Raw genomic sequence first — 19189 nt, 5'->3', positions numbered from 1 at the left:
GGCGATCTCAGCTCCCAGACCTGGTCTGCCATTCATTAGTGTGGGCAGATCCCTTGACCTCTTTGAGCCTCAGTTTCCTCATCTATAAGATGAAGACAATATTAATTTCACAGGGCTTCTTGAGGATTATATGAGCTAATGCATGGAAAATGCTTACTACTTAGTACTAAGCTTGTACTTATTCACTAACTAAATTCATCATCACTAACTAAATGATGACTATTACTAGCATTAACATTTGGATCCAGTGGTAAAACCACCAGTGCAGCACATCAGGACAGACTTTAAGACAGTAGTTTTTAACTGAGGCTGCACATTTGGATCACCAAGGGGAGCTTTTCAAAATAATGATGCAATGGTCCCATCTTAGATCAGTTAAATCAGAGTCTCTGAGTTGGAACCCTAATCTCCCAACTTTCTTAGATCTGTAACATACAGACACTTTTGAGAAAGCTTGCCTATTAGTATCTGAGGGTCTGAATCAAGACTTCTTAGTATCATAGGCCCCAGCCTTAGGAAGTTCTTTGTTATACCCAGCCCAAATCCCTCAGGCTGTCATTTCCTCTCCATTTCAGAAGAGATGGGTTCTCTACCCACACAAATCACCCCCTCCCTGCTCTGTACTTTGCAGAAAACCTCCATTGAGGGTCAAATCCCAGGATGGGCCCTGAGGACAATGTAAGGGGTACCATAGTCCTTGTCCTCAAAAATCTCTTAGTATCAAAGCAGAGATGAACTTGTTGACAAGTGATTCTAGTACAAAGGTCAAGAGTGAAATAGAGGGGCAGGCCAGGGCTGCCAGCACAGAGTAGCAGAGGGGAAGTCATTCTGACAGGGGTTTGAGGCCAGGGATGAGGAAAAGAGGAAGTTGGTGATGCCAAGGCCTTTGAAAGATGACACTTGAGGGATCCAAGGACTATGACTAGTGTCCCACCACTCCTTCCTGCTTCTCAGGGTCACCCACCTCTTGTCCATCCTCTGGATCCTCCAGTGTCCTCCCAGCTTCTTGTCCACACTTCATTATCTCTGGCCCCTGCAGTTCCTACATCTTAGATCCTTTCTGTACTGGGGCTTGAGAGGGAAACAGGCCTGGAGATGATCTACCTCTACGAGAGAGGTATCTGGGCAGCACCCACCCATGGTTTTGGTATTATGCTGACGGGGGTTCAAATCTCAATTTGTTCACTCCAGTGCTGTGTGGTCCTAGGCAAGTAACTTAGCCTATCTGAGTGTTGCTTTTCTCCACAAATCATAAAATGCAGCTGTTGTCCATGCTGATGAAACAATGTGTGCCTGGCAAACAGTCAGTGCTCCATCAATAGAGGCATAACGATCATCCCCGAAAGGCTGATGGGGGCAAATTCTCCATGAACGCTTCCCTTGCAGACGGCTCCATCTGCTCTAGGCGCAGAAGCACCCTCCAGCCTCTCTGAGAGGAGTGGGAGGAGGGGAGGGCAAAGGGGGGACAAGGCCCCCTGGGACTCCCAGGCAGCTCTTCTCGCTCCCCCGTGCGTGAAATCACACGTGCCCCAATCTGTCTGCATCCACTTTATCTGCAAACTCAGCAAATGCAGAGACAATTAAGGAGTTAATTAACAGGCGTTTGGGAAGGGGCTGGGGACCCATCAACACCTCCCTCCTTCACTCTCCCATGCTCCATGTTACCCTCCCATGACCCTCACTTTCTCCACCTGCTTTCTGTCTTTTTCTGGCCCAAATGCTCCTCTTATCCTCCTCCTACACTTCTCTACTACTCTCACCCTTTCTTCCCTACTCTGCGCTTTCCTTCCTCTGACTCCTTTCTTCTTCCCCATTCCTCCTCAAGTCTCAAATCTTTCACTCAGCTTTTCCCCCTTTGTTACCCAAGTCACTGCCTTCTCTGTCCTTCAAGGGTTCACCCTGTCTCCTCCTCACTTCCTCCTCCCATCCTTGCCCCCCTTCTCCCTCTCCTCTCATCACCCTTTCCTCTCCAACTTGAATTTGGGTCTCAGTAAATGTGTTTTGTGTGCTGGTTCACAAACGTGTGTCTCCACATCTGCTGCAGGAGTTAGCGGGTTCAAGGTTGCTTGCCAGACCCAGTGTCTGCCTCTGCAACTCTGAAGGAACCAATTCTGAAGGAACCATCTCTGTCCCTTACCCTCCCAGCACCCTCACTCCTGGCTCTCTGGGAATCTCAGGGTCTCTTTTCTTGTCTCAGTGCATGTCTGGGGAACTCTGTCCCCATGCTACTGCTCCTGTCTGTGCATCCAGGACCATGCTGGATACTTTTTTCCCTCCTGCCCTGGAAGGGGGGGCTGGCAGATGGCCACCTTTCTTCTATCACATATCCTGATTTATATGTCAACATGTCATTTTCTGAAGTCACAGCTTCAGAAGGAAGGGATCATTACAGAGAGAGAGAGAGAGAGAGAGAAGAGAAAAGACAGGTGGAGAAATCAGGGCAAGGCAGATGAATGCACAACACAGCAGGGGAGGGAGGAATGGAGAGAGACTGAGATGGAGACAGAAGAGGTAGGTAAGGAGAGATGGAAGAAATGTTGAAATAGGGAAGAGACTGCTAAGGTTCTTCCCTGCCTGGGAAGTCTGGGTCTTTGAGAAAGAGTGAGAGGGTAAGAGCAGAGCGCAAAGTGCAGGCTTTTCCTCCTCCAGGAAACTTCTACACTTGCCACACTCTAGCACTGACTCCCAGGTCCCCTCTGCACCACCTGCCCTGTGTTCTATGTTTTAGGGACTCTGGCTGCCTTGGGAGCAGGTCCATCCTTGGTCTTCCTCTTGCACTTTCTTCAGGTGAGGTCCCCTGGAGTGAGCAGGGGTTGTCTTGGCTGTTGGATGAGGCACATCTGGGTAGACTGTACTTAGGTCCTTCACTCACCCAGCACTCAAGTAGAGGCTTTGTATTCAAGCCACCCTCAAGCAGGAACTGGATTTCTAGCTCTAGGATGCCAAGACCTAACCTCAATTTGGCAAATACAGCTGTTCAGTAGCATTTAATGGGTTGCATAAATGAGGAGCTCCTTTGGGGGTTCTGGCTGGGTCTGGGGTCCCTCAGGCTTAGGGACACCTTCCTTCTCTTCCTTCAGTTCACCCTTCAGGGCCCTTGGGTCTCCAACTCCTCTACAGTCAGCTGCTCTTCCCCAGGAGCCCCCTTCCACCCTACCCCAGCCCTGTGGAAGGCGCAATCTCAGCGCCCAGGGCGGCCGCCGAGCCGGTGGAGGCAGGGCCGGTGAATAATTCATGGGGCTGGGAGGCCCTTATCTCTCCGGCCGGCCCCACCCGGGGCCCCGGCGCTGGGCCGCAGTCCCTCGGCTCTCCGCTTTATCTCGACGCCCAGCTTGTAATGCAGCCCGCCATATCACAGGCAGAAGGGGAGATTAATTTTCTGGTTTTGCATGGGCGGGGAGAGGGAGGGGGCGAGGGGAGGTGCCGGAGAGCAGAAACTGGGATCTTTCCGATTTCAGACTCCAGAGGCTTAATCCTCTCCCAGGCCTGCAGGAAGGGGAGGAAGAGGGTGTTGCAAGCCAAATTTCATCATCGGCGGCAGCCCCAACAGAGGGAGGAGGAGGCGAGGGGCAAACAGACGGGAGAGGCAGCGGCGCTGGCGCGGAAAGGGGAGCTGTTTGGAAACTGGGTGGAAGGCAGCCTCTGAGCCTGGGCGCACAGACGGCTGGCTGTCGGGGGCTAGGACTCAAGGCCCGGTGGGGTGAGCACGTGGGCACATGTGTGCGCACATACAGGAGCATTGGGCACATGGGCCTAACTGTTTGGGAGCTGACACCAGCCTGGTGTCTGCATTGCCTCACACAGCACGCGACACAGAATAGTCTAAAAAAACGTTGACAGAGGGGCTGAATGTCTGGGGGTGTCTGGGGGACTGTTGATGAGCTGAACAGATACAGCTCCACATACCCCTGGAATCTGGCTCTGCCATCTTCTTGCCATCTGCCCTGTGGGCCTGGCACGGCTGACTGCTGGCTTCCTCCATTTCTGGTGCCCCCATGATCTACATAGGTGGGTGAGGGTGGCTTGGGGAAGCTTCAAGTCACTGCTAGTTATGCTTACATGACACAACTACCCCAGAGGTAGAAGAATCCACCATCTGTTAGCTGAGTACCACTTACATGCCAGACCCTGGGCAGAGCAACCCTGTGATTTCCAAGATCAATCAGAAGTGGGGCCTGCCTGCAAGCAGCTTATGGCCCAACAGGGATGACCAGACACCTGGGTATTTGAAGAAAGAAGTGCTTGCCAGGAAAGAGGTACTAATAAAGTGCTCAGAGGAGGAAGAGCGATAACCAGGGACCATCTTGGAGGATGTGGTATTTGACATGGGTTTTGAGAGATGGGTATTATTTTGAGTTAGTAATAATGGCATGAGAGGGAGGCAAGGCATTTCAGGGAAGAACAGGCTGAAAAAAATGTTAGTGATGATAATGAGGGACCAGGATGAAGCAAAGAGACAGTAATTTCATCTATCTGGTAGGCGAGGGTTAGTAGTGAGGATCAAGACGGGGAAGCATGCAGGAGTAGGGACATGAGAATTCCTGACATCATGTGGAGGAAGTCAGAATTGGCCTGGGAACACTCAGCACAATGGAAGGGTTTTGAGCAAGGAGGTGACATGCTCAAAGTGGTACCTGGGGGAAAGTAAAGATAGCCAACATTTATTGAGCACTTATGTGCTGGATTTTGCACTAAGTGCTATGGAAGGAATTCTCATTAAATCCTTAGATAGTAATGTCACTCCAGTTTGTAGAGGAGGAAATTGAGTCACAGAGCTGTTGGCAATATAATGGGAATCAACTGAAGATTCAGAAATCAGAGCTGGGACATTTAGAACAATTAATTATTTAATGACATTATGTACTTTCAGGCATGAAAAAAAGACTCATTATTTCTTATATTTTGATGTCCAATTTATTAATCTTTATTCAATTATGAATATTCCCTAAATATTCTCATACTACTTATACAACCAATAAATCAAAAACATCTGAAATTAACAAATAATATTTCTCCAAATATTTAAACATTGATTGCAAATGAAAACAAGCTCTTCATAAGTCTATCAGTTTCTCTTAAAAGCTTTAAGCATTATTAAAAGTAGAGAAAACAGCCAATATTACAATGATTACAAAAAAAAAATCCTCCACCCATTCCAAAAACATTGTCATGAATTTAGAATTTTCTGCTCAATAGTTCTAATACTACTTTCCTTATTCTTATTCTTTTTTCTTCCCAGGGATAGGATTTTCCTGGGAAGAAAACTAGAGAGTGGAGGTTTGTCTTCTTCCACAGGCTGGGTCTGCAGATTGAGTGAACTAAAGAGAGAATTTGGAGTGGGTGTACAAATCCTGGGGGGATGGGACGATTAAGAAGATTTTTCTGGAATTCATTATGCAGCCCTTCACCCATGTCTTCAGGAATTGTTCTCTTTCTAGTCAGACCAATAATAGGTTCTGATTTTTTTGTGTGTGTGACCCTAATCTTTCCCCCGAAATGACTCTGGTTCTGAGTGCCTTATCTTTACAGCACAGCCCACTGTATAACCACTGTTTTGAGTGGGGCCTGGTCTGGTTGAATTAAGCCCAAAGCCCTGGTCATTTGGTTAACTGGAACTACATTCTTTCCTTCTCATCAACCACTAAGACCTACAGTATTGTCAGCCAGGGCGCTGAAGCAAGTTTCTAAGATGAGGTATTAAGGATTTAAATTAGGGCAGTGGCAATGGAAATAAAAAGGAAAGGACAGTTTTTAGAAACTCCATGAAGAAAATTCACTTCTGTTAAGTGGAAGATAAATAGATGCTTCATAGAATCAAGTGAAAATACATGTGAAGCCCTTTTATGCCTTCTAAGCAACATTAAATCCTGGTTGATTTTGCTTTGGTTATTATGTTACCATTATGAAATGACCAAGGACCAAAACCTTAAGGGTTTGCCCTAATTAAGAAATAGAGGAGTTAGGTAAGGAGGCTGAAAGTTAATGGGAACTGTGGAAGATTGGTCAGAGATGGGAGTCAAAGTAGGAGAGGTGTCACAGAGCAAGGGGGTGGAGGCAAGAAACAGTAATGTGTGGGTTACAGAAGTGAGGAAAGAAGTGGAGAGGGTCTGAAGTAGGTGGGACAGTGTGGGTATGCTGGGAGACAGAAGGGAAATAAAAGAGGTAAGTGATATTTTAGAGAGAATTGGCAGATGGTGACTGAGAATTGGCATGTGATGATGGGTGTTGGGGGGAGGTGGAGGGGTTGGTTAGAGGGAAGCTGGTGACCTGGGGCCTGGGCAGATGCTAGAAAGGAAGGTGGGGGTGGCACTGGGTTCCTACGATGCGCAGAATGAAGGCTCCCCACTGTGACCAGGTTTGGCTCTTCTTTGCAAATAGAAACTACTATCTCAACAGGATGGCCTTCAAAGCATAGTTATTGCCTTCTGTTCAATGTCCAACCTTTTCATGAGAAGCAGAATCACAGAAGTCTTAGCCAAACATGGTGATACAGACCTGTAATCCCAGCACTTGGGAGGCAGAGGCAGAATGAGAGTTTGAGACATAGTGAGACCCTGTCTCAAAAAAACCAAGGGCTGGGGATGTAACTCAGTAGTAGAGTGCTTTGCTAGCATTTGAAAGACCCTGAGTTTGGGAACTGGAGGTGTGGCTCAAGCAGTAGAGCTCCTGCTTTGCAAGCATGAAATTCTAAGTTCAAACCCTAGTCCAATCAAAAAAAAAAAAAATCCTGGATTTGATCCCTACTACTGTAGAAAAAAGAGGTGGCAGTCTTTAGAGATCATCTAATGTAATCCATCCCCTTCACCATTTAACAGACAAGGATACTGAGGCCAGGGAGCAGAAATAGCATGATTAGTGAGTGAGAAAGCTGGGATTAGAATGCTGGTCTCCTGACTCCCAGTCTAGTATCTTTCACCCCTATCTCTCAAACTGGTGATCCAACCACAAGAAGACTTATTCCCCATGACATCCAAGATCACCTGGCTGCCTGAAGAGCCTTTCCAATGTAATTAGACTTTATTTTGGTTTGCTAAGCTTAAAAGCCCTGGTAGTCGGGGGCTTAGTGGTGGTCACTGCAAGGGTGAGACTTCAGCAAAGATGAGCCTTTTCTGTGCTTATCAAAGAACAAGTTTGGCAGAGTGGCTTAAGGGGTAGAGTGCCTGCCGAGCATATACAAGGCCCTGAGTTCAATCCCTACTGCTGCAGAAAGAAAGAGAGAGAGAGAGAGAGAGAGAGAGAGAGAGAATAAAAAAGAAAGAAAGAGAAGCAAAGAAAAAGAGCAGGGTGATGTTATGCTGGGGGAATTTCAAGCAATAAAAGGTATTCAGAAGTGGGAAGATTGGAGGCAGGACATGGAGGCATGGGGACTCTAGATTATGGGCCTCCCTGGTCTCAGTAAAGCTCTGGCCCAAAGCCTATGTGAAGAATTGAGGGAAAGAAGATGAAGAGATGATGGGGTGGGTTGTGTCTATAGGAGTATGGCATCTGGAGACTAAGGACATGAAGATTCAGTATAGGGTAGTGTAAATTGGTTTTTTGTTTTTGCAGTACTGGGGCTTGAACTCAGGGCCCTCATCTTGAGCCACTCCACTAGCCTTTCTTGTGATGGATATTTTCGAGATAAAGTTTCACACACGAACTATTTGCCTGAGCTGACTTCAAACTGTGACCCTCCTGATCTCTGCCTCCTGGGTAGCTAGGATTACAGGTGTGAACCACCGGTGCCTAGAGTAAGTTGCTTTATCTAACTTGAGAGAGCCACAGCCCAGACCTGTAACTGTCTGCCCTGGGTCTCTGACCACTCTCTCACCCTCCTCCCTTTGACTGTTGGTGGCAATTGCTCTCCATTGGCGATTACTTAGCTCATTAATTGCCTACAGGAGAGCAGCAGCCTAGGGTAGGGGTGATTGGCAGAGAAAGTAATGGATGGGGAGACTCAGGGGAATGGATATGGACTTGGACTTGGCATGGGCTGGAGTGTGGTAGAGGAGACTGGGTCTTGTACATCTGGCCCAGCACACTGGATTTCTTTGCTTGGATCCAGTGTGGAGGAAGCACTTTTCAACTCTGACATGGACACCAGTACTTTCACTCTCAAACACCCTACATCCGTGATCCAATTACCACCATCAGTACCACCACCTCCAATTGTCCACATCTACTGTCATTGTCAATAGCATCACCATTGTGGTAGGTAGGCAGCCTCTAAGATGAATCCCAGTGACCCTTGCCTCCTGGTATTTATGTTATTGTGTAATCCTATCCCTTTGAGTAAGGTTTGTATTTAATGACTGATAAAATATGATGAGGAATTCCTAGTGAGTGGAATTCAGCAGAGGTGATGGGATGTGACTTAAAGTTTGAAGACAAAAAGGCTGTGGCTTCCATTTTTAGTACTCTCTCACTTTTACTGAGGAAAGTCAGCTGCTATGTTGCCAACTACCCATGGAGAAGCCCACATGGCAAGGAACAGAGGGAGACCTCAGGCCAATACTCATCACAGTCCAAGAGACTAAGGGAAACTGAATTTTGCCAGTAATCATGTGTGCAAACTTGGGAGCAGACAGTCCTCCAGTCAAGACAATGGATGAGACTGCAACCCCTGCCATCACCTTGGTAGAAGCCTTGTAAGACCTTAAGCCAGAGGCATCCAGCTAACCCATGTCTAATGCCTGGCCTATAGAAACTGAGATGATAAATGTGTGTGCTAAGGTTTGGAGGGTAATTTGTTATGCAGCAATAAATAAAATACAGCTGTCCTCACTGCCACCATCATCATCATCTTCAAACTTACATCATCAATATCACCATTTCCATAATCATTAGCTGCAAGTCTTTCTAGCACCCAATGTATTCCAGACCCTATGCAAGTCTTAAGATTACAAAGAGGTAAGACACATAGTCTGCACCCTCAGAAAATCAGTTGGGGACTATAGTTGAGGGATCAGGACACATTCATAAAATGTGGATGGTAAGTCAAGGAAGTCTATGCTTACTGCCACTGTGGGTCAGAGTTGTAAGGAAGGCTTCATGAAGGAGAGGTCCTTTAATCTAGGCTTTAAAGGATCAGTGAGATCTGAATAGGAGAGGGGACAGAGGAAAGCACAAATCACCCTGATGCTTCAGGTGAAAAATGAAGTGAGGAGATCTATCCAGAGTGGAGGCTGTACAGGGAAACAGTGAGAAATAATGAGAAATAAGGCTGGAGCCAGAAAAGAAGCATGTGGAGATATAGTACATTATAATTTGGTACATGGTTCTATGCTTTCCAAAGCATTCCCTGTGCTAAGTTAGTTCATTAGAACCATCCTCTTTAACAGAGGTAAAAACTTTGGTTTAGGGAGATTTAAGGATCTGCCCAAGGGTTGGGAGTGTGGCTTAGTAGTAGAGCCTCTGCCTAGCATGCTTGAGACCTGTGGTTTCATCCCCAGCACCAAAAAAAAAAAAAGATCTGCCCAGTTTTCCAGCTCAGCCATGAGACAGAAGCCTGGGCCCTCTGCTCCACTGGAGGCAGTGTGAAATAATGGAATCTGGCCAAGCAGCCTCAGTTCCTTCAGCTGGTGAAATGGGCTAGCTAGTCAACCTCTGTGTCAATTATACCTCCCTTTCAGACTGTTGTTCAGACCAGATATCACACACAGAAACACTCCATGGTATCTGACACTATAAATGTTCACTTTATCCACTAAACCCTTCCACCCTCTCCTTCCTCAGCACCTGTCTGTCACTAGAGCTTGGGCAAAAGTTGTCTCACTCTGTGTTCAGGCCAAATAACCAGGGGGCACCATTCACATGTGGACATGAGGGCCAGAGAAACTAGGAAGGAGACATTAGTGACCAGCTGCCTCTAAAACCTCCCCTCCAGAAAGTCCTTCAGGATTGGTTGGAGGTGAGCTGACAGCTGCTGCTCTCAAGTTCAGAACTGTTTGCTGGAGAAATTGCCAAATTGCAATATCCCCTTCCCCAGAGAGACTGTGTCCTCCTCTTCACTGTGGGAGGGCAGGGCCAGAACCAGGGATCCTAGGACTGCCAGGGACCCTCTGGAGGATAGGGAAACCTTCAGCTGGGCACATGCCCTGAATCCTCATAAATATTTACAGCTTTCATACTCACAGCTTCATCAATACTCAGGACCATCCTAGCACACAGACCTCATTGACTCATCCCCTTTTTGCAGATGAATAAATGCAAGCTGACAGGTTAAGTGACTGAGGCAGTGAGTGGCTTAGCTGACACTAGGTCTCAGGTTGCCAAATACCATGTTCTCTCCTTCACCTACACTGCCCCATGGCTTAGAGAGTCTCAGTGACTTGCTAGGGCTTAGAAGCAGTTGGGAGGTTAGAACCCCAGCCTCCTCTCTAACCCCTAGAGCAGCGTTCTTTCTGCTCCATCAACTTGCACTGAGCAGAAAAACTGCTGCAGGAAACAAGTTTGGCAGAGGGGAGGGAGAAATGATGGGTTGGGAGAAGGAGGGAGCCGAACCCTGCGGGTGATTGCAGAGGACAGGGTCGATATGGAGATAGGAGGGTTGGGACACCAGGGTCCCCTGATGGCTGGGGCTGGGACCAACCCTCCCCACTCCATCAGGCCCAGGGCCGAAGGCTGCCAGTGTTCCTACATCAAGACCCCTGGAGAGCCCAAAATCAAATATTCCTCCTCCCCTGCTCAGGCAGCCTTATTGTCATTGACAGCAAATGTATTGCTCTAATCTTTTCTCATTTTGCTAGGATGGACTCCATTCTGACCTCCCTCTCAGCTCTTGAAGGCTTCACAAGGGTGGGAGGGAGACACAAGGATAGGAGGAAGGGACAGGGGCTGGGCTGTAGGTGGGGCAGCTGCAGTGATCTCAGACTTGAAATGGCCTTGTCTCTTAGAAGGCTGAAAGCTCCCTAGAATGCGAAGGTCTCAGGGGAAAGCCAGAACCCTCTCCAGCCCCGTGACCAAGAGTCTTCCTGTGGAAGCAGATGAGAGAGGCTTTGCGTGCAGTGAGGATATGGGCCTGGGTCCCCAGGGGAGTAGATCTCTGCAGAGCAGACAGGTGTGTGCGTGTGTGTGCGTGTGTGTGTGTGTGTGTGTGTGTAGGGGCTGGCTGCCTTCCTGTTCTACTGTCCTCAGCTACCCAGAGAAGCCTGGCCAATATGTGTGTCACTGCTCCTTTGGCAGCCTCTCCTTCTGGTATTCTCTGCTGAGCAACACTTGGGAAATCTCAGAGAGGTCCCAGGGAATGTCAGACATGTATTAGGATGGAAGGAACAAGCTTGGGAGCACCCAACCTAGGGGTGAGGGATGGTGCCCAGAGCCCAGGCAAGGGACAGAGGGACAGGGGAGGGCAGAGTGATTGTGGGAACGAATTTGCAGCTCAGAGCCAGCTAGGGATGCACGAGAGGGGAAGAGCAAATGAGTGGGGCTTGGCCAGGGGCAGGATAGCTTAGGGTGGCAAACCCAGAGTAGGAGGGAGGAAGGCAGCATCAGAGTCCCATGCTCTGTGTGGACAAGCTGGGGGACTGGAAACCTGGGTCTTTCTTCATTTGTTCTACTAAAATCAACCGTGTGTGTGTGTGTGTGTGTGTGTGTGTGTGTGTGTGTGTGTGTGCTGTCTCTCCCAAGGTAGCACAGCGTCTCTGTCACATTGTAGTGAGCGTCTGTCTTTTAGGTATACCTTCGGGTTGTGCTGGGAAGTTTTCTGGATCCTAACAGTTTATCTGTGGGGGAGGGCCTCAGCCTCTGTGGGGTGTGTGTGTATGTGCATGTACATAGGTGTGAGCTCACTCACACTAACTTCTCTCTTTGAGGCTCTCCCGCCCCTCCCAGGAGAAACTCCTGACTGGAATGACTGAGCTGGGTCAGAGCTCTGCACAGGGTTCAGAGCAGGGAGGAGAGTGGAAGGGCTCCTGGCTTCTCCTGGCCTCCCCTCTGGCCATGAGTTGCTGCCTTCTACGGTCAGGCAGGGCAGAACCTACATGTTACCAAAGGTCTTTTATAATCAAAGGTCTGTTCACTTTTTTTGGTGGTGGTGGGGACTGGAGCCTTGCTATGTTGCTCAGGCTGGTCTCAAACTCCTGAGCTCAAGTGAATCTCCTGTCTCAGCTTCCTCCGTAACTGGGACTTCAGGCATGGACCACCACCCCCAGCTAATTATTCACTTTTTAGATGGACCTTCCTATAGGGCATGACCTACTACCTTCTCTAATTGTCCCCACCTCCACCTTCAGAAAGGTTTTCCTGACTCGGTGGGTCTCCATCTATCTCCTGCACTCCTGAGATTCCAGGGAAGGCTACTCAATTGAGATGGCTATCCCTGCCTTGTTAGGTACCTTTTCTTCTTTTTCTCCTTCTTCTCCTTCTCCTTCTCCGACTCCTCCTCCTTCTCCTTCTCCGACTCCTCCTCCTTCTCCTTCTCCGACTCCTCCTCCTTCTCGTCCTCCTCCTTTCTTCTCTCTCTCTGTCTTTCCTTTCTCTGTGTTTTTTTCTTTTTCTTTTTCTTTTTTTTTTTTTTTGACACAAGTTCTCACTGTGTAGCTCAGGAGGATAGCCTTGAATCCACAATCCTCTTATCTGCCTTTATAGTGTGTGGGCCACTATGCCTGGCTATGTTTCTGTTTCTAAAGTCTTATCAGACAAAGGAAGACCAGGAGGTACAAAATAATAACTAATACTCTGGGAACTAAGGGTTTTGTAAATGCTGTTTCATGTAATCCTCCAACAGTCCTTTACTATTGCTATCATCCTCACTTAACTAACAGTTAAGGAAATGGAGGCAGAGAGAAGTTGCCCATCACACTGGTCATAGGGGTGGAAGGAGACCTTGAACCAGGGCCCCTGTAACTCCAGAGCCCATGTACTTAGCCAGTATGCTTTACTGATTCTCTTAGAGAAAGAGGATGTAAACCTTCCATGACTCACTAGTGCCTCGGGAATTACATTTAATTAATTAATGTATTATTTTATTTATCTCGAACCGTCCTCTCAAAAGCCCTTCCTCCAGCATTGTCCCCCAAAAACTCTAAACAAGGTCTTTGGGGTCCCTATTTTCCTTGTCACTTCTGCTTGCTTCATTTCCCAATCCCCAGCAGACTGGTGTTCTATCCATCCTTCAGGTCTTGGCCTAAAGGCCTCTGCTTGCATGTGGGCTCTGTTCTTCATCACCAGCTGGAAGTGTGTTCTCATCCCCTGAACCCCAGAACCCAGGCCCCCCACTCGGCACTCTGCGCGGTTTGCACACGGGCCTTGGCCCCCACCTCACCCCACTGTCCCAGTGTTCAGCGCACTGCCTGAGAGGCAGAAGTACTCAGACCATCTTGGTTTACTTGACCAAGAATGGAGGTCCACAGACCGAGAGCAATGACAAGGACTTGGAAGGCGGAAACCCAGTGGGACCGGGAAAATGAAGACAGATGCTGGGCGGTGGCCAGACTGACAGCAGCCAGAGAGTCTCCCAGCGCCGCGCCAGTCCTCCGCCACAGCTCAGGGACCAACCGAGACAGTCCCTCTGTCGCCACCTGTCTGGGCCGGCGGCCCGCCCTGGAGGGGAGCATACGTGCGGGGCTTTGGGAGCAGTCGTGCTCCGCGGTCCCCGCGTGCTCGTCCTTAGCCTGAATCCCATCAGCGGCTCCCGGCGCGCCGCCGCGGTGCAGGAGGGTCGGTAGTGGAGCCCGATGGCGACGCCCTGCTCCCCAGCCGCGCCCGCCTTCGGCGCGTCACGGTAATAACGCTCCATCGACTGTGCGTTCCAGCGCACAGGAGAGCCTTCGCAGCCATTACCTCCCTGGCACTGGAACCCATTCGGCGATCAGATCTTTCCAGACGCCGGAGATTAAATTACCAGGCCAAAAACTCTCGCCGCCATAATTGGCAGAACCGGGAATCGAACTCAAGGCTTTTTGGCCCTGGATCTTTTGCTTTTCCTAGTACAGGTGGAGCCTTAAGATGCCTCGCTAACACACGTACACGCACACACAGCTTTCCTTTGCTTTCTTCTTGTCAGGCTGGTTCTTCAGGAAAAGGGGGTTGAGTGGAGCCAGGGTGGGTTGGGTAGAGGAAGGTGTAGGAGAGACTGGTGTCCAATGCCCATCATCCTTTGGGACACTAGATTGGGTGGTGAGTGGAATCCCATGGTACTCAACTCACCCTCCCTTGAATGACTTTGGAGCTGCAAAAGCTAGAGAATATAGTAATAAATGAAAGAAATACATCATTTGTTCTCCAGAAGTTTATAGTGCAGTAGGGAAAAAAAGGGATATTTACTGAGCATTAACTATGTGCCAGGAGCTGTCAAGTGTTTTACAAACACATCTCATTTATTCCTCTGAATGACCCAATGAAATAGATATTATTACTATTTCTACTTATAGATGGGTGAGCAAGGCATCGTTGGCATGTGGTAGGCCATATAACAGTGACTAGAAGAACCAGAAAGAAAAATAAATGATATGAAAGGAGGATGGGGGAATAGCAAAGGCACCGGATCAGGCATTAGAGACTTCCCTGAGGAATGCAGTAAAAGCTCAAGTTGCATAGTAGGGCCATTAGAACTTACCCAGGTGAAGAGGCAGTGGGGGTCAGGAACAGTGTCTGAGGCAGATGGAACATAAAGGGTGAAGCTCTGCATGGGAATTCTAGTTTGGTGCACTTGGACTTGTAAATACCAGTGAGTCAGGAAGGACAGTTACAGGGTGAGCAAGGGCAGATTACAAGAACCTTGTAAGGATTCTGTTTTTTTTTTTTTTTTTTTTTATTCATATGTGCATACAAGGCTTGGGTCATTTCTCCCCCCTGCCCCCACCCCCTCCCTTACCACCCAGTCCACCCCCTTCCTCTCCCCCTTACCCCCTCAATACCCAGCAGAAATTATTTTGACCTTATTTCTAATTTTGTTGTAGAGAGAGTATAAACATAATAGGAAGGAACAAGGGTTTTTGCTGGTTGACATAAGGATAGCTATACAGGGATTCGACTCACATTAATTTCCTGTGCGTGTGTGTTACCTTCTAGGTTAATTCTTTTTGATCTCACCTTTTCTCTAGTTCCTGGTCCCCTTTTCCTATTGGCCTCAGTTGCTTTAAGGTATCTGCTTTAGTTTCTCTGCGTTAAGGGCAACAAATGCTAGCTAGTTTTTTAGGTGCCTTACCTATCCTCACCCCTCCCTTGTGTGCTCTCGCTTTTATCATGTGCTCAAAGTCCAATCCCCTTGTTGTGTTTGCCCTTGATCTAATGTCCACATATGAGGGAGAACATACATTTTTGGTCTTTTGGGCCAGCTAACCTCACTCAGAATGATGTTCTCCAATTCCATCCATTTACCAGCGAATGATAACATTTCGTTCTTCTTCATGGCTGCATAAAATTCCATTGTGTATAGATACCACATTTTCTTAATCCATTCGTCAGTGGTGGGGCATCTTGGCTGTTTCCATAACTTGGCTATTGTGAATAGTGCCACAATAAACATGGGTGTGCAGGTGCCTCTGGAGTAACCTGTGTCACAGTCTTTTGGGTGTATCCCCAAGAGTGGTATTGCTGGATCAAATGGTAGATCGATGTCTAGCTTTTTAAGTAGCCTCCAAATTTTTTTCCAGAGTGGTTGTACTAGTTTACATTCCCACCAACAGTGTAAGAGGGCTCCTTTTTCCCCCGCATCCTCGCCAACACCTGTTGGTGGTGGTGTTGCTGATGATGGCTATTCTAACAGGGGTGAGGTGGAATCTTAGTGTAGTTTTAATTTGCATTTCCTTTATTTCTAGAGATGGTGAGCATTTTTTCATGTGTTTTTTGGCCATTTGAATTTCTTCTTTTGAGAAAGTTCTGTTCAGTTCACTTGCCCATTTCTTTATTGGTTCATTAGTTTTGGGAGAATTTAGTTTTTTAAGTTCCCTATATATTCTGGTTATCAGTCCTTTGTCTGATGTATAGCTGGCAAATATTTTCTCCCACTCTGTGGGTGTTCTCTTCAGTTTAGAGACCATTTCTTTTGATGAACAGAAGCTTTTTAGTTTTATGAAGTCCCATTTATCTATGCTATCTCTTAGTTGCTGTGCTGCTGGGGTTCCATTGCGAAAGTTCTTACCTATACCTACTAACTCCAGAGTATTTCCTACTCTTTCCTGTATCAACTTTAGAGTTTGTGGTCTGATATTAAGAAGGGATTCTGGTTTTTATTAAGGAGGGAAGCTGAAGTCATTAGTGGTTTTAAGCAAGAGGATGATTGCATTTTTTAAAAGATCACTCAAAAGAAAAAAAAATAAACAAAAAAAGAGAAAAAAACCCAAAAAGATCACTCAAGGTGTAAAGAGTGCAAGGGAAGAGTATACAGTTTCATTGGTAGTTGACTACTGAACTGGGCTAGGATGGTAACAGCAGTTAGAAGATAAGTGAGCACACACAAGAGAAATCTAGGAGATGCACTCAGTAATTGGGGTGTGAGGGAAAAGGAGAAAGCTACATTTCACACCCTCTTCTCTTCCTATCTCTTAAGTCCAGTCATTTAATAAGTCCCTTTCACTTCACTCATTGAGTTCATGAACATCTTTTCTACCTGTGCCTTCCTTAGCTCCACTGCCACTGGCCGAAATCAAGAGTCTACTTTCCGATGTTTTCCTCTCCTACCGTCTTCTATGCCATCTTAGCCATTTTTTTTTTTTTTTGCAGTGTTGGGGATTAAACACAGGGTCTCTTGAATGATAGGCATTCACTCTACCACTGAGCTACAGCCTCAACCCTATCTTAGCATGTGTTCTAAATCAGTCAAGTCAGTCTAAGCCTCACTATCTTACATTGAGTGTATTACACGATAAAGGTCAATCTCTTTCTGGTCTGGTCCCAATCTACTTAGCTAGTTTCTCCTTCCTCTTCTCAGGTCCATGCTGCTCAAGCGGCATCACACCCATTGAACCCCCAATGTCACCTGACAGTTGAAGCAAATGTTCCTTCACAGTCCTAAACTTGTGTATTTATTAAATATATTCTGCTTCATTCCTCAGAGGTCATGTGATCTTTCTATTGCCAGGAATTTGCAATTCCTGACAAGGAATTCCCTTGTCTCTGGTAAATTTCTATTCACACTTCAAGTCCCAGCTCAGCTACCAGTCTAGGATTTTCTAATACTCCTGTGCCCCAAATAGGATTAATTGCTTCCTTGTCTGTGCTCCTAAGGCACTTTACACATGTCTCTGTTCTAGTATGGTATTTATTTCATTGCATTATGGGTATCTAAGGAGCACAGGCTAATGCAATCAACAAATGCTCCTGACACAGGAAAGGTTATTGGTAGGATTAAATGGGACAATATATTTACAGTTAATATTTTCTTTCTTAATCCTTTTCCTAATAATACTAACAATGTGTATTGCAGTTTACAAAAGATTACATTACACATACTACCTGGATTAATCTGGGAATAAACCTATGAGATAGGGATGGTAATTATTATCTCTATCTCTATTTTATAGTTGGAGGAAGTGAAGTACCTAATAATTAAAAAGTAATAATGTAGGGGTTAGGGACATAGGTCAGTGGTGGAACTCTTGGGAGGCCTGGGGTTCAATCCCTAGCACTAAACAATAAGATGATGTAGCTGGCTAAGTGGTAAACCTGCCACACAACAGTTTTTCATTGCTATTCGTTAAAATTGAGTCAGGTTTTCTGGGTATAAAATGCGTAATTTATTTTTTAATTAACAAAAGTGTATATATTTATGGTACATAACATGTTTCACTATATATATATATATATTCACACTGGGATGGCTAAATCAGCTAATTAATATATCCATTATTTCACATACTTTTTTTTTTCCCCATGGTGAGAACACTCTTTTTGGCAGTACTGGGGTTTGAACTCAGGGCTTCTAGCTTACTAGCCAGGTTCTCTATCACTCGAATCATACTTCCAGCCCTTTTTACTCTAGCTATTTTGGAAATAGGGTCTTGTTTTTTGCTTAGACTGGTCTGAACTTTGATTCTCCTATTTAGGTTTCCCACCTTAGCTAGGATGACAGTGCATGCCAACACATTCACTTTATTCTTGTTGAGATGGAGTCTCACAAACTTTTTTTGCCTAGGTTGACCTTGAACAGAGATCTCAGCCTCCCAAAGTACCTAAGGTTACAAGTGTGAGGCACTGGTGCCCCATTAGTGGAGAGAATGCTTAAGGTCTATTCTTGGACTGGGGACATAGCACAGTGGTAGTGTAGCAGGAAAGGGGGGGTGTAGAAAAGAAACACAGACTGTGTTCTGACGACGACAAGATAGGGAGAAGGGATGGCAAAGCAGAGAGATAAAACTTAAAAAATTGAAACATAAAGGTCACATAGCACTGGGAAAATGAAACAGCCAATGAAGTCACATACAGCCATAAGTGTGTTGAGCTTTGCTTTTTGCTTCTGTAACCTGCTTACAAGGGTATATAAGGTGAGACCCCTTTGTTCTTGGGGCTCAGCCTTTGGACAGGAGGCTACTGGGTCTGTCCGGGCACAATAAACGTTATTTCCTACTAATCTACCTCAGCGCCCCTATCTCAGCTCATAAGTTCCTGCAACAGTAGAGAGCTCATCTGGGGGTGAGAGGGGTGCAGGGAGGGGAGGGGTCAGGGAGGGGGAGGAGCCTGGGTTCCATCCCTTACACTGAAAAACAGACAAAATCCCCAAAAATCTCTCCTAGCAGTTTTCAAGTATATACGCATTGTTACTAATTTTTTTTTAATGTTTTAATTTTTTTGATGGTACTGGAGTACTCAGGGCCTCACACTTGCTAGGACAGCTGAGATCACATAGTCTTTGTTTCTTGATTCCTAGCAGACTGCTTGTTATGAAGATAGCACACCTTTTAATGTGTGTTAAATGAAAGCCTGAATAAATACAGGAATGAATGGATAATATAGCTCAATTAAATGTGGTTGAAATGACTGCCATTCTATCTCCTTCTAGAACTCTTCCTATCCTACAACGAGACAGGATAGAATTCACTTAAAAGCTTCCATGAGCCCTAGTTCCCTGCCTGAGGGGAAAAAATAAGGCCAAGAATAATATACACTCAGGAAGCACCACTTGCCCTTAGTCAACATGGCACCCAAAATGAGTTCAGGAAAGGGCGCCAGAATTTAAAAAAAAAAAAAAAAACTGACCTTAGTCAAAATGGCCACCTTGGGCTCAGCTCCAGAGGAATGCGCATGCGGGCTTCAGTCCCCGCCCCCGCCC

The sequence above is a fragment of the Castor canadensis genome, chromosome 8 (assembly GCF_047511655.1).
Source record: "Castor canadensis chromosome 8, mCasCan1.hap1v2, whole genome shotgun sequence".
Classification (NCBI taxonomy): domain Eukaryota; kingdom Metazoa; phylum Chordata; class Mammalia; order Rodentia; family Castoridae; genus Castor; species Castor canadensis.
This window is presented reverse-complemented; position numbering follows the sequence as displayed.